General features: G+C 33.3%; 2 pseudogenes across 1 annotated transcript; both read left to right on the top strand.

Moving 5' to 3' along the window:
* Window positions 1-772: 772 nt before the first annotated feature.
* On the top strand, window positions 773-4,199 carry LOC105650787 (putative GTP-binding protein OBGM, mitochondrial; annotated as a pseudogene). The gene is made up of 7 exons (XR_016321102.1): window positions 773-909; window positions 1,011-1,087; window positions 1,856-2,077; window positions 2,196-2,303; window positions 2,612-2,691; window positions 2,776-2,838; window positions 2,959-4,199. The product of XR_016321102.1 is annotated as a putative GTP-binding protein OBGM, mitochondrial (transcript).
* A 6,620-nt stretch (window positions 4,200-10,819) lies between these two features.
* Window positions 10,820-21,315, top strand: LOC105650852 (protein NLP2-like; annotated as a pseudogene).
* The last annotated feature ends 85 nt before the right edge of the window (window positions 21,316-21,400 follow it).

The raw sequence follows: 21,400 nt of genomic DNA, 5'->3' as shown, positions 1-21,400 counted from the left end.
GATGGCTCAGCCATCTCAATACACACACCGAACGAAGAGAGAAAATGTAGCGAGAGAGTGTTACCGTTTTAGGATGGGTTCCTAAAACGAGGGAGAGAAAAATAGTGAGGATTATTAGGGTGTTTTTGGGAAACACTTTGAGTGCCACTATTTTGTATTACTCTCTTTGTAAGCCTACTATTTTTAATAGTGGAAGAATTATTCGGTTTTTGTCCCGTGAACGTAGCCCTAACAGTTAAAGGGTGAACCACATAAATCTGTGTGTCATATTTCTATTTTCCGCTGTGTTATTATTCTCGTAATTTTATTGTCGGGCCCTAACAAGTGGTATCAGAGCTGATGCCCAAACACTAGTACCAGAGCTTGGTTCCTAACAAATCAATAGTCCACAATAGAGCTTTTCCTCAAACTCGTGCAAAGTAGGCACTGTCTTTATCAATTTCTATTCAATTATGTTTTTCTTTCCTGTCAAAACCTTTACGCTGCTCATCTTTCCAACTCTAGTGTCTATTTCTTCTTAAGGTTCAAAGAGAAAAGAAAAAGTTTGAACCGATTCAACTGGAATTGATTTAGCTGAAAAATCAATCCAAATCAACTGGAATAGCATCAATTCAATTTGATTCTCTAGTTAAAATTAAAGTTTGAACCGATTCAAATGCTATAACCTAACCAGATTTTCTGTAAATAAAATCGAACTGAAACCAAAATTAAAAATCACTTTTAGCTAGCCGAACCGACCGAACCGAACCTATTTTTATTTTTAAAAAAACACAAATGTTGTAATGCGACGACGTTTCTTCATCAAAGCCTGCAAAACCTTGTCCTCGTTGTAATTAGAAAACCATTGCCAAAGGCACTGAGAGAGAGAAATCGAAGAATATGAGCATTGTTGGTGAATATACTGATCAGGTTTGGTATTCTTGTCCCCTATGCCACCATTCTGGATGCCTCCGTCCTTTTCGTGTTGCGAAAAAGCAATAAAGATTTTAAAAAATATATGGTTTTTGCAGGTAGGGGATGAGCAAGGATGGAAAGCTGAGACGACTTCGGTTGATGCAGGAGTTGGAGGAAAAAAGGGGTTTTTTTGGTAGGAGATGAGTGATGGAAAACGACGCCGTGTTTTATGTTTTTTTTTTCCATCTCATACTCTGTCCTCTTATTTTCTTTATTGAGCAAGAATTTTTCAATTGCCAAAAGAAAAACTAGAACAATAGAATCCAGTAGCTCTCTTATCTCCTCTCTTTTCTCTTTTCTCTTTTCTCTACTTGTGTGTTTAAACTCTGACAAAATAAAAGTGAGGTCAAGTTTTTAACATTTCTGGAACTTTAAATTGCACTCAATATGTTTGATAAATTGACTTAGTGAGATTTCTAGGAGTTCCTGTGCTAGCTTAGTTATTTGTTTGTATTGTTTTTTAAACTCCTTAAGGATGAAAAACTAAACTCTTAAAAAAAAAAAAAAAAAAAAAAAGAAGGTGCAGGAAGCATAATTTGTTTGCTCCATCTCAAGGATGATAAATTGCTTCATTACCAAAGTTTTTACTGATGGTTTTAACAATTTTGATAAACATTATTATTGATATCATCTTTGGATGATTAACTAGAATTATAACTCGGGACTTGGACGCTATGGGATCTTTTTGTCAAATGACAAGGATGCTAGGTTTTGCTTTATTGTTTGCTTAGTTCTAAAGAGCCGTGAAGCTCCTTTGATATGGTGGCCCGATATATTGTCAATGTTCAGTGTTTTGCAAGTACCTTTACTTCAAAAGGCATTTGAGTCATGGTGTGTGATTCACAACTTTTTGTAGCGTCTCCGTCTACTGGTTCAGTATTTGAGCCTTTTCTTTCTGTAGGTTGCTGGCATTAATAGAAAATTCAATAAACTGTGGGTTCACTGAATTTGCGAAAGTAAAAGACGAGTGGACTGGAAGGAGAGACTGATGTGGTTGCGTTGTGCAAAACCCTTTTGCCACTTAGAAGCCATAAGAAAATGTTCAAAATCTCCATGGATCTTTTTGTCTTTGCTCTCTTGTTCGGACACTGCTCACACAAAAGCAAAGTCTGCTCCTTTACAGGTCGGCTGTTCCATCATTTCTCCTTTATTTCGTGCATTTTTGCTTCTCAGACAATTTCAAATAACTCTATAATGTTATAATGTCCATTTTAGTAAAAAGATAGTGGGCCTTTTTGCAGGAAACCAGAATGAGAGACAGGTTTATGCTAAGTGCTAAAGGAGGTGATGGCGGCAATGGTTGTTCAAGTTTCAGCGCAGTCGACATGATCGTCGTGGCAAACCTGATGGTTGGTATATGATTTGATTGAATTTTATAATCATCATATAGTATCGGTATGATATGTTTCTTCATCAACCTAGATTTATATGATATTGTTTTTTTATTTCCATTGATCGTCGGTTTCTTAGTTTCTCCATATTTACACTGTTTATCAAAATCTTTCTTTCAGTGTATGTAATTTATTTCCATTGAACTTCCCATCATTCAGTATAGTTGATTATTTCTGATAATCACAAAAAGTACTTGATTTGATTTAAATGTGTGAAAGGGTGTTTATGGTTGTACTCCGGTTCATTTTTGGATTCATTATTTGAGGTGGAAATGGTGGGCGAGGCGGTGATGTGATTTTAGAGTGTTCCCCCACAGTTTGGGACTTCCGTGGTTTGCATCATCATGTTGTACATAGTCCTTATCTTCTCATATATTTTTCCAAAGCTATTCTTGCACTGAAAGAACTAATTGTTACTTGTGTCCTGCAGAATGCGACAAAAGGGGGTAATGGAGCTTCAAAAAACATGATAGGAACTCGAGGGGACGATAAGGTAATTATTTTTGAGTCGTTATATTAAACTGCATGATTTTGTTAAGCTGTCTGTTGTTTGACACTTTACTTAACAGTGAGTGCGCAATTGTTCATTGAGAGGCTCTTTTTTTTCTAGCAGGTTGTCCAAGTACCTGTTGGCACCGTAATTCATCTTTTAAAGGGTGAACTTCCATCTATAGTTCAAAACTGTTCTGATAAAGACTTGGATCCCTGGGAACTTCCAGGCACTCTTCATGCTGATCAATCAGAATCCTACAAGGAGCCTTTCTCCAAGAGTGCGGACATAGAAGAGAAAGTTGTGCCATCGGATAAGACTGGTGCTTCATCAAATGAAGGTAAAAGAACCGTAGAGGAACTGGCAAGCAAACAAGCTACTCAAGTAGAATCAGCAGCAATGGAAAACATGCAATTCAATGTTGCCGAATTAACAAAATCAGGTCAGCAAATACTTGTTGCTCATGGAGGTGAAGGTGGTTTGGGTAATGCATCTTCTCCATGTTTTCTGAAGAAGGCTAAGTTTAGTAAGCCTGGAGCCAATAATAAGGACACTGTTTGTAATCCTGAAATGTCCAGTGAGGATCAGTCCTCCCTCAGCCTTGGTTTGCCTGGCTCTGAGGCAGTTCTAGTATTGGAACTGAAAAGCATTGCTGATGTAGGCCTTGTTGGGATGCCAAATGCAGGTAAAAGCACTCTTTTAGGAGCTTTATCTAGGGCAAAGCCTAGGGTAGGCCATTATGCTTTCACGACTCTTAGGCCGAATTTAGGGAAATTGAAGTTTGATGACTTCTCAATGACAGTGGCTGACATTCCAGGACTCATAAGGGGTGCTCATGAAAATCGTGGACTGGGACACTTTCTTACGACACATAGAACGTACTAAGGTTTTGGCTTATGTAGTAGACTTGGTTGCTGGATTAGAAGGTAGAAAAGGATTTCCACCATGGGAACAATTAAAAGATTCGGTCTTAGAGCTTGAACACCATCAAGACGGCCTTTCCGACTGGCCTTCATTAGTAGTGGCAAATAAAATTGACGAGGAAGGGGCTAAAGAAGTGTATGAAGAATTGAAAGAAAGAGTGGAAGGTGTTCCTATATATCCTTTATGCGCCGTCTTGGAAGAGGGGGTACCGGAAGAAAGCTGGTCTTAGGATGCTTATGGATGATGGAAAATTAGAGGGAATCAGTTTAGATAAAATTGATTGCTCGTGATAAATTTGATAGAAATACTAAAAAATGTGTTTTTATGATTGTCAAGTTAGAAGAAAATTTATGGCTAGCATGTTAGTTTCAATTTTGAAATTCGCATGGTTATCTTCAAAAGTGATATAATAAAGTAATGAATCACTGGTATTTGTCTCCTTCAACATATTAGATAGGAAATTAGCAAATGAGAAGTTTTTCCTAATCTGTGTCTTTCAGTTTTCTTTTTTCAAGCCCTTGAAAACTTGGGAATGTAGAAGCTATTATTCAGAAAGAAGTCCCTGTAAGAACTCTACGCTAGTATTGAAAACTTGGATTCTTTTGAGCCTTAGGACTCAGGTCTCGGGCTCAGCTTTAGTCACCAATGTAAGGCCTCACAACTAGGAATGGAAGTGAGGCGGATACCCATTTTGCTTAAATATTTCGGTATTCGTGTTCATTACAAATCGTTAAAAATTCCTTTTGAAGTACACATACTCACAACCACACCTGTCCATTTAACTAGTACCCAAACTCGTTTTAAATGGTTTGGAGTGAGTAGGATACCCATGAAAATCCATTGTGCTTATGTGTAATATCTCATCAAGTTTATTATATAGAAGTTGGTCGAGCCTTGGAAGATGGAGATGAGATTAAAGGGTGGAACTAGGAAAGGAAAAGTATAAAAGAAGAATAATTCTAAAACTTTAGTCGTTTAATATTTTATTTAAGTAATTAATTCTTTAGTATTTGATGATATTGGGGTTTGTAACTTTGAACTTGGGTCTAATTTATTTTAGTTGAAATAAAATATTAAGTCGAATGTGCACTTAAATTTTCACTTAAATTTTATTATATTAAAATTTTCAAATTATATAATGGATTTTAGTGGGTAGAGGGTATCTGAATATTTAGACCACGATAGGTAGTTGATTTGATATTCATACTCGTCTGATACTCATTTAATTAATATCCACTTTATATGCGTTTTTACTCACAATCCAATATCCAATTAATATAATTAACTTTGTAAATTAAGCAAAGTCCATACATTGTGACATTATATATGCCCTTGAAAGCTCCATAACTCAAAGAAAAATGAGAAAAAGAAAAAAGATTTTGAAATAATCTAAGTCAACCGATTCATCAAATTGTAACACAGGTGATTCTGTGAATCTTTAAGCCAGCTCGAACTTGCTTCAGATAAGTTTTTCTTTAATTAGTTCATCTACTCTTTTCTGACATGAATTAATATATATGGTAAACTTTCTAATATATATTTATCCTGTTTTATGTTCTTGGCTAGAATAAAATATATAGTAATAAATATATAAATGACAGTGTTTTCGCAAGTGTACGAAATCGCTACAAGTAATATATGATGAGTAGAATATCGTTCCCACAAGGATTGTATACTAAGTACCAAAATTATGTTAATCTATTATTATTTAAACGATAAATGAAGAATTTGTTTCAAGAATTTAAATTCAACAAGTAAAATAAAAAGAAATCAAGTAAGCAATTATTGATTAAAGAAATCAAGGATTTAAAACTACTAGGAATTTTGATTTCACTTAATTCTACCCAATTTATTTTATTAATTCATTAATCAATTTAAATTGTTCAAGTAGGGGAAACAACTCTAAAATCACTAACAAGCTCTCCCGATATATTGTTAGCTATTTTAATTCCGTTTAACTACCTATCTTCCAATAGCATAATCAAGCATGAATTAAATCATTAAGTTTTGTAGTTTGTTTATGAATTCATTAATTAAAGTTGTTAATTCATGAAAACCCCTATGAGTCAAATCATATAGCCTCCGCATCAAGTTATTATTTTCATGTGATTCATTAACTTTTTCATATCGAAAAACCTTCTTCCGATAGTGATTAATGAAATAAATCAATCCAGGGGAGGAACTCCGCCTGGAAGCATTAAGTTTATCAATAAATCATAACTTGAATAAGGAAAAACAAATCTAATATTGTAAATTGGAAAAGAAATTAAGCTACATCAAATCCTTAGTATGAGAGTTTAGTTAGACATAATACTTAAATAAAACTCAATAATACTTGATAGATATTCCATAATCAATAAGAATAATGAAAGAAATAAACAAGATTAAGAGTTTAGAAATAAGAACTAATTAACAATTAGCTTTGGATGGCTTCCTTGAACCTTTGCGCAACTCTTGAATACTTGAACTCTTGAAGAAATAAAACTATATACAAGACTAAGAGAATGAGATGAGATAGTTGGGGATAGAATGGTATGATATGGGATATGAGATGGAATGAATTGGGATCCTTCCTCTCATTATATAGACTTCTTGGGAGAGAACTTCCACATTGTTGAGGGAGTAAATCCACATTGTTTAGGAAATAAATTCCACCTTGTTTAGGGAATAAAGTTCTCATTAGGCCTTAAATTTCTCTCAATCATGTCTCTTCCATGTGCAAAGATTAGAACTTGATTTGCATGTCAAGAAAGTATCCAAGGTGAGCTCATGAAAATAATAAGGAATGATTGGAAATTTTGACTCAAATCAGCACTTGGTATTTAGCACGGACGTGCTGGGAAGCACGGTCTGGGCGTGCCAAGTTCTGAGTCTATGGGGAGTTCAGCATGGGCCGTGCTTAGAGGCACGCTTGGATAAGGGCTTGTGGCACGGGCGTGCTAGGGAGCACGGCTGGGCTTGCTAGGCTCTGAGTCTCCACTTAATTTTCCTTGATTCGAGCACGAGCATGCTGATGTGCACAGCTTGGGTGTGCTAGAGCCTAAATGTTTTGCTTTATTTTGCTCTTTTCTGGCGCAAAACCGAACAAATTTCTATAATACCAAGTGAATTATGATTCAAGGAAGCTTTTATATGAAAATATAAATAAAATTAAGATAAAAACTAAATAAAGTAATTAAAAATACTAAAAACTCCTAATAAAACTATATTGAAAATACTATAAAAATAACACTATCAATAAACAGACAAATCTTGTTTCTATTTTAATTTTATTTTATTTTGTTTGTGTATTTATTTTTATATCTGAGCCGAAAATAATATTCGGAAAAATTCTTTCTAATAATGGTAACTTCGGGTTTCAAACCCTGAGTTTATAAATAAAATTTACTTGAAAATGCAGTTCACTTCAACCGATGAAATGGACAATTACGTTTTTATATAATTTGACAAATTAAATTAAACCAAAAATGACAACCAGTGACATTAACGAAACCCTGCTATAGAATCCATTGTATTAAGTTAAAAAAAAAAAGGATGTGGTCATGTATTCAATTTTTAAAACTAAGCCAACAATAATTGACAATAATCACAATTATATAGTTAATTGTTGGTTGAATCTGTGTATCATGTTTTAGAAAAAATGGAAAGCTTTTTGATTATTGGAGTGGAGGTGGCTATTTGCCACATTCAATTAAATATAGTCAAACTTTTAAGATCTTGATGTTTGCTTGCCATCATTACACAATTGAAGCTTATGGTGGTCTTCCTCTTTCATTTGATTCCTTTGAATGTGAGATTATTTCTTTTTAATTCTTTTGAAGACTAATGGAAATTGCTCTCTAATTCTGTGAACAAATAATTAACCATTGGATTAGGTGAAAGAAAAGTGAAGATTGTTAATCAATAGTTAACCATTATTGAATCCGACCACCTATTATTCAGTTACTTTATCAGCTGTTTACTAGCTAATTAGGTATTTTATTTTAGTTAGTGATAGAAGTAAAAGAGAGAGTATTCAGAATATTGTTATTGGATGTAATGTGTCCTTTGATGGGATATGATACAAATATTTATAGTACGTTTCGTATTCTAAACAAAAAGATAAATGTCGAGCAAAAATTCCGATCATAAATGCCGAGCAAAAATCATGAGCATTAATTACATAATTGAATAAATCTTTAACTGATTGTTACTCCATTTACGTCAATTTGAATAACTCTCAGTCAATTCTTAATAATTATTCATATCACTTAGTATTTTTGAAAATCTAAATCGGATTGCTTGGTTTAGATTTTGGACAGCCCCAATATTAATAGAGATAAGAATGATTAAATTTTTTGAGATTGCTACATTTTTTGGGTTTTCCTCCTTGAGGCGGGGGCTGTGATGAATACAAATGTTATTTATCGTTAGAGTTCAATTGTACCGAGTTGATGTGATGGCATTGTTTGGTTTTCAAGCTGGATTGGGTTCTTGTAATGCCCTATAGGCTGAATCATAGGCATTGTTTATGCTCTTTAGATTGATTAGGATCGTGTGTTGAGAGTGAACAACTTAGTAGAGAGATGCAGGGCTACGTTAAAATAGGAAATGACAAGTTTCAGTGCTTAAGATTGATTGGGACCACTAACAAAATTTTTTTTCAACTTTTACTTATTCTTTGTATTGATATAATTTTATCAAAGTGGATTTGGAATTCATATAATACTAAAAGTTAATTATATCCTGAACATTTTAATTCTCCAAGCCTCACTAAGGTTGTGTTCGCCAACAGCTTTTTAAGTAGATTTTAGCGTTTTGATTTAAACATTATTTTTTGTAGTGTTTAATAACATAAGATTTGAAATACATTTTAGAGATTAAGATAGCATTTTATGAAAAGTTAATCATGTGATGTTTAGCCTATTAGTTACTAAAACAATTAATAGCTACAAAAATACCTAATTTTGCAGAACAAACCCTAAGTCAGGTTGATTCACAAATTTATAGTCCTAAATAAAATTCAAATTTATTTTTCGTTCCAAAAAATCACTTTCATAATCACAAAATCTCGCATTTGATTCTCAATTAAAACCAAACTAATAAAAAAATAAATAGTTTTGGCAAGAGAAATCATTATTCCAACTTCAATCCATGAATCGGGATTTTTTTTTTCACACATCTTTTCACATTTAAGTGATGGGTTTTGGATAATATTTAAGTAAAATTCTCTTAATAATTACACTTTTAGATTTCGAACATCACATCTTACGAGTAAAGTTTGTCTGAGAACAAAATTCATTTCCATGCATCCAAGTGCCTATTAATAGTTAATTTTAACAAAAATGGTAGTTAGGATTTAAATTTTGGCATCTCCTCCATTATAAGTTTATAACACAAAATTAATCACTGGAGAATTGAGAACTGCTTATAAATTACTATTCCTGAAAATGCTTTTGGAACTCAATTGTGTAGCTAATTATTTAAAATGATAAAAATATTTTTTAATTTATATTTGGTGTAAGAAAATTAAAAAAAAAGAAAAAAGAAAAAACAATGACATGTTCAAAGGAAACCGCTATTTCAAAGAATCTTCCCTAAGCGGGTGAGTCAATTACTTCCATTTCTTGCTTTAATTCTCTTCTCTCTGCTCTATATATCTATTGCCTTGTTATGTTAGATTTTTCCCTCACTAGCCTATATTACATTACATGTCTTTTTTTTTTTTTTTATGGGTTTGATCTTATTTGAAATCGTCTTTTCTGTTCTCAGGCTGTAGCATTATATATATATGCTTATCTACCAATTGCTTCTGTTAATATCTGTTATTTCCTTGGCTTATGTACTTGTTGTTGATTTGTCATTCTTTTAGGCTTAATCATTCAAAAATATTCACCAACCAGTTTTATAATTTTTACCTGAATTGTGTTCATCTGAATCTATTCAACATAGGACAGTTTAGATGATATCTAAAAGGAACTCCAACGGATTGTGGATTGTGAATTGTGGCTTATCTAATTACCAAATCAGAAAAATGGACAATTGAATAACAATATTTTTTCCGATGCTACTGTCTATTCAATTTGTTAAGTTGACGTGTAAAAAAAAAAAAATGAAGACACTGTGAACCACACCCTCTACTTTCAGAAGGTCTGTTAGACAGTGTGACTCAACTATTTCATTCGTTTTTTTCAGTGACTTAGCTATTTAATTCTTTTTTTACTATTAATTTTATTTTCTTTTTCTACCATCTTCTCTCGCGCTAAAACTTCTCATGCTCAACTTATTTTCTTTTATTTTAATTAGATATAATTTTAAAAAAATAATACACATCATGCTCAACTTATTTTCTTTTTCAACTTCAATATTCACAAATAGACTTATAGCCACATCGCTGTTAACGTCTTCTATTTAATATGTCATATAAGTCAGAACCCACAATCACATTGGAGTTGCTGTAAGGCTGGCATGCAATTTCGCCTGCTTCGTCAGATATCCATCTGAATCCAATCCAAATACCGAAAGTCATTTAAGGATGGGCAGGTTTTAAAAATAAAATGCAACTTGAATTTTCTAACCCGTTCGGTTTTTTTTTTTTTTTTTCGAAAATTTAGCCAATATTTTCTTTTTTTTTGTTGTTGAAATTTATTTTACCGGAGCCCAAAAATAAAGAAACAAAAAGAACCCAATTGCGGTAAAGACATGGAAATGTGTCCTCTCGTTCGTTCCAAATTTATCCAGAGCTTGTTAGAGATATATTGGATTAATTCAAGGCAATAAAAAAATATATATGCTTTATTATTCTTTTGAAAATTTGTTTGGATACTATATGTTTGTGTGTTGGTTTATTATGAATTATTATATATACTGTGGCAGGTTTCTGCCTCTGAAATGAATTTGTGATTGCAGTTTTCTCAAGATAAATTTTAATTGACGATGTTTCAGCAACTTGACCATTTGGGATCCTTCGATATCAGCAATACCAATTCTTCCTGGAAGTTCCTCTTGTTGTTTTTCATCTTCACTGTTCTAAGGTCTTCTGGTTCATGACAATCTTTTCAATTTGGACTTGACAGGTTGAATGGATAGGGGTGCTTCTGCACTAATTAACTCTACATTCTCGAGCACTTCCGTGGATTTGGATTTTATAGATAAACCTTTTGCTCATGGATCTTGGCTGCGGACCACTGATAAGGTCAATTTCTTGGAGTCAGATCCCTTCATTTCTAGCGTTCAATATTTGGACTCATATCATCAGTTTTCTCGAAAAGAAATGGAAAACCTGTTTGATAACCCAACTCCAGTTTATTCTGGAATTGGGAAATGTGTTGTTGAGACTGACACATGTTTAGTACATTCTCAAGGTGGAGAATCCTGCACAAGAAAATTTTTGATAGAACCATATTGTTCTGTCAAAGAAAGATTAATTTTAGCTATTGACTACTTAAAAGAAGATGTGGAAGATAGTGATGTGCTTATTCAAATATGGGTGCCTACAAAAATAGCAGCTCAAAATGTGCTTACTACTACTGACCAGCCTTATTCTCTTAATCCGAGTTGCTAGAGTTTGGCGAGTTACAGAAATGTTTCGAAAGCATTTCATCTCACAGCTGAGGAGGACTCAAAAGAGTCAGCTGAGTTGCCTGGACGAGTTTTCCTGGAGAAGTTTCCTGAATGGACTCCTGATGTTAGATTGTTCAGGAATGATGTGTTAAAGTTACAGTTACAGCTCCATTGAAGTAAAATTGATGCAAGTGTTGTTGACAGTTTTTGGAGAAATCTTGTTAAAGTCATTTAGATTTTGTTGAAGTCAAGAGGTAGGTGAACTACCTTGCTTTTAGGTAGGTTTGGTGAACAACCTTCCTTGACTTATGGAAGGTTGGTGAACAAACTTTAGACTAGCTCTACTATAAATGTTTACATTATGGTGTAATGGTAAAATAAGAAGTGAATATTTGTTTCTTCACACTTAAAAAAATCTGCAGCTTTTGTTTTTCATTTTCTGCAGAATTTCCTTCTCTTCCTTAATTTTCTGCTCTTCTAAACCAACAAGTGGTATCAAAGCAACCTTGATCTCAAAGGGCTGTGTGTGTTTGAGTGAAAAACATAGAGAAAGCCACCAAATAAACCAGAATTTGTGAAGTTTTTCTGTTTATTTGCTTTTCCTCAAATGGCTTCCAGCAGCATGTCTCTTTCACCACCTCATTTTAATGGGGAAAACTATCATGTTTGGGCTGTGAAGATGAGAGCTTATTTCAAGGGGCTTGCATTATGGCAGTATGTGGAGGAAAACAGAGTACCTCCACCTCTTAATCAAAATCCAACCCTTCAGCAGATTAGACAACATGAAGAAGAGGTTGCTAAGGCTCCAAAAGCTCTGTCCTATATCCATGCAGCTGTTGCAGATCCTATCTTCACCAAGATTATGACATGTGAGACAGCACATGAAGTTTGGGAGAAGTTAAAAATTGAGTATCATGGATCTGAAAAAACTAGACAGATGCAGATATTCAATTTAAGAAAAGAATTTGAAATGTTGAAAATGAAGGAAAATGAAAAGGTGAAAGATTATGTTGATAGAGTTATGAAAATTGTAAACCAAATTCGATTGTTGGGAGAAGAGTTAGAAGAGAAGAGAATTGTGGAGAAAGTTATGGTGACTCTCCCTGAAAAATTTGAAGCCAAGATTTCTTCTCTTGAAGAGACTTGGAACATGTCACAAATATCCTTGAATGTGCTTTCAAATGCTCTACAAGCTGTAGAACAAAGAAAAGCCTATAGGGAAGAAGAAACCTTTAGAGAGAAGGCTCTTGTAGTGACTCAACAACCAAAAATGAAGAACAATTTCAGAAAAAATTGGAGGAAAGATAGATTTCCACCTTGTCCACATTGCAAAAAAACAAACCACACTGAGAACTACTGCTGGTTCAGACCTGGAGCTCAATGTAAGGTTTGTAAGCAATTTGGTCACACCGAGAAAGTTTGTTCTACAAACCAGAATCAACAAACACAAGCCCATCATGCACAAGTCACCGAAAATTCTGAAAAGTATGAAGAACAACTATTTGCTGCAAAAGAAATCGAAAAATGTGATGTTTCAATTGAAGCTAAAGAAGCATGGCTTGTTGATAGTGGCTGCACTAACCACATGACACCAAACTTGGTGAATTTCGATAGCTTGGATACAAACTATTCTTCAAAAGTCAGACTTGGAGATGGTAGGCTTGTTGACGTCAAAGGCAAAGGAGATGTGATTGTACAAACTCCTTCAGGTACAAAGCTTGTTTCCGATGTTCTTTACGTACCGGAACTAAATCAAAGCTTGTTTTCGGTGGGTCAATTGCTGGATAAGAATTATAGTTTGCTATTTAAAGATAAAACTTGTGAAATAAGTGATCATTTTGGCTCAAAGTTATTTGCTGTCAAAATGAAACGAAGAAGCTTTCCTCTAAACTTAAGAAGATTCGAATAAGAATCTTGCTTGAGTCATAAAGAAGAATCTGATTTGTGGCATAAGAGACTTGGTCACACCAATCTCAATTCATTAAAATTGCTACAATCCAAGAAGTTAGTTGCTGATTTGCCATATGTAGTTGAAAACAACAATGAATCCAAAGCCTACAGAATTTTGAATCCTGTTACTAAACAGGTGTATGTCAGCAGGAGTGTCAAATTCGATGAGAAAGGTGAATGGGATTGGAGTAAAATGGAACCAGAAAATTCTAAATCAATTCTTGATTTTCAGCAAGAGCAAGAACTTCCAGTTGATAATGAAGATGATTATGCAATTAGAGGGACTAGATCCCTAGATGAAATTTACAGCAGATGTAATGATTTCTCACTTGAACCAACTCAGGTGGATGAAGCCTTAAAATTGCCTGAGTGGAGAGCTGCCATGGATGGAGGAGTTGAAGATGATTATGAATTTTCAGCAAGAAAATCCAACTAAAATACTTTGTGACAACAAATCAGCTGTGACTATGGTTAAGAATCCAATCTTCCATAGAAAAACCAAGCATACAAAAATCAAGTACCATGCAATTCATGAAGCTGAAAAGGAAAATAAAATTCAGATTGTTCATTGCAGTTCGGAAGACCAAGCAGCAGATATTTTCACCAAGGCATTGCAAAAAAATCAAGATTTGAATTTCTTAGGAATAGACTTGATGTTTGTCTCAACTCTTGCATCAAGGAAGAGTGTTAAAGTTACAGTTACAGCTCCATTGAAGTAAAATTGATGCAAGTGTTGTTGACAGTTTTTGGAGAAATCTTGTTAAAGTCATTTAGATTTTGTTGTATTTTGTTGAAGTCAAGAGGTAGGTGAACTACCTTGCTTTTAGGTAGGTTTGGTGAACAACCTTCCTTGACTTATGGAAGGTTGGTGCACAAACTTTAGACTAGCTCTACTATAAATGTTTACATTATGCTGTAATGGTAAAATAAGAAGTGAATATTTGTTTCTTCACACTTAAAAAAATCTGCAGCTTTTTTTTTTTCATTTTCTGCAGAATTTCCTTCTCTTCCTTAATTTTCTGCTCTTCTAAACCAACATGATGAATGTCCGCGAAAATATTGTGCTGAGTTGTATAATATTAGTGGGTGTCTTGCATTGCTGGTTTTCGAACAAGAAAGTGGAACTTGCTTGGCTGTTGTTGAGATTGTAACGACAACTCAGAAGATCAATTATCATTTAGAACTAGCAATTGTGGGTAAAGCTCTTGAAGTCTGTTTTCTTTTTTCTTTTCCCTTTCCTTTTCTTTTCTTTTATGTATATATAAATATATATGGGCTGACAAAATGATACTTGTTATTTTGCAGGCTATCGATCTAAAGAGTTCGCAAGATTTCTTTCCTTTTTGTATAAAGGTAATTTGGACATTATGAAATTAATTGAAATTTATGGTTTTGCTAATGATATAACAATATTAATAAATATGCTTTATTTTCAACAGACTTGCAATGAATTCTACCAAATTGCAATTCCAGAAATATCAAAGATTTTAAAATCTGTCTATGAGACTAATAATTTGCCTTTAGCTTTGACATGGACATTATGTAATCGCCAAGGCGAAAATGAATACGAGCAGGTTTCAGGGAAGTATGATTATTATATATCAACTGTCGATTCTGCTTGCTACATGGCTGATAGTGATCTTTTCGGATTCTTTAAAGCATGCTCCACGCAATACTTATTCCTTGATCAAGGGATAGTAGGGAAAGCATTCACAAGAAACAAGCAATTGTTTGCTACTGATGTAACCTCCTTTAGCAAAACAAGTTACCCTCTCTCTCACCATGCCAGGATGTTTAATTTGCGTGCAGCTTTGGCAATTCCGCTTGATAGGTGATATTTTTATAGTATTTTTAATGTAATTTTTATTAAGATTTTTAGTATTTTTAATTTATTTAAATTAGTTTTTATTTAATTTTATTATGTTTTTATTTAAAAGCTTCCTTGAAACACAACTCACTTGATCTTGAGAAAATTTGTAGGGCTTTGCAAGAAAATGACAAAAATAAGGCAAAAACTAAATTAGCACGGCCTGGGGCGTGCCAATCAGCACGCCTGTGCTAAGAACAAGGCAAAACAAGCAAATAGTCAGAGGCGCGCACGCCCCAACCCATGCTGAGCCGCACGCCCGTGCTACAATTGCGCCTAGACTTCCAGAGCCTGGCACGCCCCAAACCTTGCCAATCAGCACGCCCGTGCCAAATATAAAGAGCTTAAATTTAGTCAAAATTTGCCAACAAATTCCTACCAATTTCAAGAGCTAATCTTGGACAACTTTCTTCACATACAAATCAAGCCTTAATTTATGCACATGGAAGACATGATTGAGAGAAATTCAAGGCTTGATTGAGAACTTTATTCCATAAATAAGGTGGAATTTATTCCCTAAACAATGTAGAAGTTCTCTCCCAAGAAGTCTATATAAAGAGAGGAAGGATGCATTGTAAAATCATCCCACACATTACACTACACTCCATACTCTTTCTCTCATTTTATAGCTTTGTATATAGTTTTGTTTTTCTTTAGAAGTTAAGTATTCAAGAGTTGTGCAAAGGTTCAAGGAAGCATCCAAGCAAATTATCACTAGTTCTTATTTCTAAACTCTTAATCTTGTTTATTTCTTTCATTATTCTTATTGATCATGAAATACTTATCAAACATTATTGAGTTTTATTTAAGTGCTATGTATAACTAAATTCTTATACTAGGGGTTTGATGTAGCTTAATCTCTTTTCCAATTTATGCAATTAGATTTATTTTTCCTTATTCAAGTTATGATTTATTGATGAACTTAATGCTTCTAAGCAAAATTTTCCCTTGGATTGATTCATTTCAATGATCAGTATCGGAAGAAGGATCTTTGATATGAAAAAGTTAATGAATCACATGAGAATAATAACTTGATGTGGAAGCTATATGGTTTGACTCATGGAGAGTTTTCATAAATTAACAACTTTAATTTATGAATTCATAAACAAACAACAAAATTTAATGATTTAATTCATGTTTTGATTATACTATTGGAAGATAGGTAGTTAAACAGAATTAAAATAGCTAACAATACATCGGGAGAGCTTGTTAGTGAATTTAGAGTTGTTTCCCCTACTTGAACAATTAAAATTGATTAATGAACTAATAAAATAAATTGGATAGAATTAAGTGAAATCAAAACCCCTAGTAGTTTCAATTCCTTGATTTCTTTAATCAATAATTGCTTGCTTAACTTCTTATTTTTACTTGTTGAATTTAATTTCTATAAACAATTTCCTCATGTATTGTTTAAATAATAATGTGTTAACATAATTTTGGTACTTAGTATACAATCCCTGTGGATATGATACTCTACTCATTCTATATTACTTGTAGCGATTTCGTACACTTGCGAAAATCACTATCACCTCTTGCAAACATGTGCATCGGTTCAATTGAATTTGTCTTAGAGCTATTCTTGCCAAGATATTGAAGAGCGTTGTTAGGACTAATTCAAAATAATATTATTAAAAATATTTTGAGATTTCAATTTTAGTTAGTGCAGATTTTCTGCATAGAATTTAATGTTTTTGTTATTATGATTAATGATTTTTAGGAGTATTTTTAGGTTTTATTTGATTCACTTGTAAGCCTATAAATAGGTATATCATTTTGTTAATTCAATGGAGTGCAAAATATTGTTAATCATCTTGTGCATTTCCATTCTTTTTCCCTAAAATTTCAAATGGTATCAGAGCCTTAGATCCGAACCTGAATGAGGGAAGTTTCCGTGCTGGGTCGTACCCTGGTATCAGAGGAAGAAACTCTTTTTTGAGTGTTGGAGAGATGTGCTCCAAGAGAACATTGGAGATATGTGCTCCAAAATAAAGAAAGTGATGAGAAGTGCATCAATATTTGGTGAGAAGTGCATCAAAATGATGAGTTGGAGAGTGGTGCTTCAACAAAGTTAATTGAAGAGAATTGCTTCAACAAAGTTAATTGAAGAGACATGCTTCAACAAAGTTAATTGAAGAGAGGTGCTTCAAATGCTAAATTAAAAAATTTTTTTAAAAAAATAATTATTGTAATAAAAAAAAAATATTATGTTTGAATTAAGAGGGAATGTTAGGACTAATTCAAAATAATATTATTAAAAATATTTTGAGATTTCAATTCTAGTTAGTGCAGATTTTCTGCATAGAATTTGATGTTTTTGTTATTAGGATTAATGATTTTTAGGAGTATTTTTAGGTCTTATTTGATTCACTTGTAAGCCTATAAATAGGCATATCCTTTTGTTAATTCAATGAGTGCAAACATTGTTAATCATCTTGTGCATTTCCATTTGTCCTTCTCTAAAAATTTCAACAAGGACTAATTCAAAATAATATTATTAAAAATATTTTGAGATTTCAATTTTAGTTAGTGCAGATTTTCTGCATAGAATTTGATTTTTTTTATTATTAGGATTAATGATTTTTAGGAGTATTTTTAGGTCTTATTTGATTCACTTATAAGCCTATAAATAGGCATATCCTTGTGTTAATTCAATGGAGTGCAAAACATTGTTAATCATCTTGTGCATTTCAATTCTTCCTTCCCTAAAAATCCAACATGGTATCAGAGCCTTGGATTCGAACCTGCATGAGGGAAGTTTCCGTATTGGGTCATACCCTGGTATCAGAGGAAGAAACTCTTTTTTGAGAATTGCTCCAAGAGAACATTGGAGAGATGTGTTCCAAAATAAAGAAAGTGATGAGAAGTGCATCAATATTTGGTGAGGAAGTGCATCAATATTTGGTGAGAAGTGCATCAAAATGATGAGTTGGAGAGAGGTGCTTCAACAAAGTTAATTGGAGAGAGGTGCTTCAACAAAGTTAATTGGAGAGAGGTGCTTCAACAAAGTTAATTGAAGAGACGTGCTTCAAATGCTAGATTAAAAAATTTTTAAAAAAATTAATTATTGTAATAAAAAGAATATTATGTTTGAATTAAGAGGGAATGTTAGGACTAATTCAAAATAATATTATTAAAAATATTTTGAGATTTCAATTTTATTTCGTGCAGATTTTCTGCATAGAATTTTATTTTATTTTATTAGGATTAATAATTTTTAGTAGTATTTTTAGGTCTTATTTGATTCACTTGTAAGTCTATAAATAGGCATATCCTTTTGTTAATTCAATGGAGTGCAAAACATTATTAATCATCTTGTGCATTTCTATTCTTCTTCCCTAGAATTTCCACATTATTGGATTTCTTGCCTATTGTGATACAACAGTCTTGTAGGAATTTCCATGTTATTATGGACAAAGCAAAGGAAAATTTTACTTTTGTTTCAAGGGAATGTCTGAAAGAAGAGCATGAAGAAGAGTTCAAGGTTATAAGTCATTGGGATAATAATGAATAAGAGTTTTCGGAGTTTGAACAACTTTAAGAAAGTTCTGCACTTAAATTTGGTGTTGTTGATGAGAGTAAAGAAAATTCTTCTGTTGGCATAGATTTCTCATTGAGCAAAAACTTAAGAGCAGGTGAGAAGAGACAGACCAAGGCAGAAAAGACAATCAGTTTGCAAATTCTTCGACAATATTTTGCTAGGAGCCTTAAAGATGCTGCTAAAAGCCTTGGAGGTGAGAAAATGCAAAAACTACTTTGAGCCTCATTGAATAACAAGCACTTAACTAATCTAACTTTTTTTTTTTTTTTTTTTTTTATCAATTGCAGTTTGCCCCACTACACTGAAAAGGATATGCAGGCAACATGGAATCAATCGTTGGCCTTCTCAAAAAATCAAGAAAGTTAATCACTCTTTGAAGAAACTTCAACTAGTAGTCAACTCTATCTGCGGCGCAAAGGGTCTAATACGGATTGGTTCCTTCTATAATACCTTTCCTGAATTGAACTCACAAGGAAATGATCATTTTCCATCACTCACAAACTGAAAGTGGCCTACTCAGCCTCAAAGTTGCTGATCCAAATTCTCAGTCCTCTTCAGGCAGTCAAAATTCTGGTTCAAGCATTTGCTATTTCACTAAAGCAAAGCAAGTTGCTGATAAGTGTTATTTTTATAGTATTTTTAATATGATTTCTATTAGGATCGTTAGTAGTTTTTATTACTTTAATTAGCTTTTTATTCAGTTTTATTTATATTTTTCATCAAAGCTTCCTTGAAACATAATTTGCTTAATCTTAAAAAAATATGTAGGATTTTGGCACAGAAAAGAGCAAAATAAAGCAGAACACTTAGGCTCTAGCACACCTAAGCCGTGCAATTTAGCATTCCCGTGCTGGAATCAAGGAAAATCAGTATGGAGACTCAGAGCATAGCATGCCCTAGCTGTGCTAGATGGCATGCTCGTGCCGCAAGAAGACATCAATCCAAAGGCATGCTTACCTGAGCACGGTCCGTGCTGCATTCCATCATGAAGAGTCGGAGCCTAGCACGCCCTAGCCGTGCTATGTGGCACACCTGTGGCATAGATTCTTCTCTAGATGTGCCCCTGAGCACGGCCCGTGCTGAACCATCCTTAGAATTCAGGCTCCGGCACGCCCTGACCGTGCCGCACAGCACGCCCGTGCTGCAAATCAAGTTTTATTTTGAGTTGCGAACGCCAGCTAATCCCTACTACCTACATGGGCCCACAGAAGATGATTTCCTGACATGCAGATCAACTTCTAATCCTATTTAGGCTTATGGGGGAGTCCTAATTGAGAAGAAATTCCAAATTCCTATTTCCAAAAGGTTTCTTACTTAATGAAGACTCTATTTCCTAAACGAAGTAGGATTTTCTCTCAGGAAGTCTATATAAAGAGAGAACCAATTCATTGTAAGAGGCATCTCTAGTTCTATAATCTTTTTTTCTATTATTTTTCTCTCTTTAAGACTTCAAGTGATCAAGCATTGTGTCAAGATTCAAGGAAGCCGTCCACGTTATTTGACTAGTTTTTATCTCTAAACTCTTAATCTTGTTTTTACTTTTCGTTATTCACATTGATTATGGAATTATTATCAAGTTTAATTGAGTTTCATTTAATTACCATGTCGAACTAAACTCTCATACTAAGGATTTGATATAGCTTATTTTCTTTTCCAATTTATAATATTAGATTTGTTTTTCTTTGTTCAAAGTATAATTTATTATTGAGCTTAATGCTTCTAGGCAGAGTTTCTCGCATGGATTGATTTATTTCATTAATCACTATCGGGAGAAGAGTTTTTGATATGAAAAAAGTAATAAATTACATGAGAATAATAACATGATGTGGAAGCTATATGGTTTGACTCATGAGAGGTTTTCATAAGTTAACAACTTTAAGTTATGAATTCATAAACAAACCATAAACTTAATGATTTAATTCATGTTTGATTGCACTATTGGAAGATAGGTAATTGGACCGGGTTAAAATAGCTAATAATACATCGGGAGAGCTTGTTAGTGATTTTAAGTTGTTTCCCCTACTTGAACAATTAAAATTGATTAACGAACTAATAAAATAAATTTGATAGAATTAAATGAAGTTAAAATTCCTAGTAGTCTTTAATCCTTGATTTCTTTTAATCAAAATTGCTTGCTTGATTTCTTTTTATTATCTTTATTTGTTGAATTTAGTTTCTAAAAATAATTTCCCTAAATCGTCGTTTAAATAATAGTAGGTTCATATAATTATGGTACTTGGTAAACAATACTCGTGGAAACCATATTATACTCATTCTATATTACTTGTTGCAATTTGTACATTTGCAAAAATCACTCTCACTTGCTTCCACCACCAATTATGGCTTGAACACTGCATTTTCTTTACCAGTAGAAGTTCCTGTTGTAACGCTGAAAAGAAGTTGCAGCAAAGCAGAATTGCATTCACCAAGCATGACAGACGGAGTGATATTCGGAGTGAAAGCAACATTTGGTTTAGAAAAAATAAGATTCAGCTTTCAACCGAACTGTGCCTTCAAGGACTTGCAGCAGGAGATCGCTAAGCGTTTCAAAATATATGATTTCAGCAAAATTGACCTGAAGTATTTAGACATTGACAAAGAACCAGTTCTTTTGATCTGTGATATCAATAACATAAGGATAGTTATTTCCAAATATTGATAATAGTTTATATTATAAAATTAACCAATCAAATAAATTTTAATTCAAATTTGGAAGTTCCGAACACTCCTATATATAACTCCAA

Source organism: Jatropha curcas, chromosome 6, assembly GCF_041381405.1.
Source record: "Jatropha curcas cultivar XTBG-Jc1 chromosome 6, XTBG_Jcur_1.0, whole genome shotgun sequence".
In the NCBI taxonomy this organism is placed as follows: domain Eukaryota; kingdom Viridiplantae; phylum Streptophyta; class Magnoliopsida; order Malpighiales; family Euphorbiaceae; genus Jatropha; species Jatropha curcas.
Note: the sequence above shows the minus strand (reverse complement) of the source record. Positions and strands in the feature narration are given on the sequence as shown.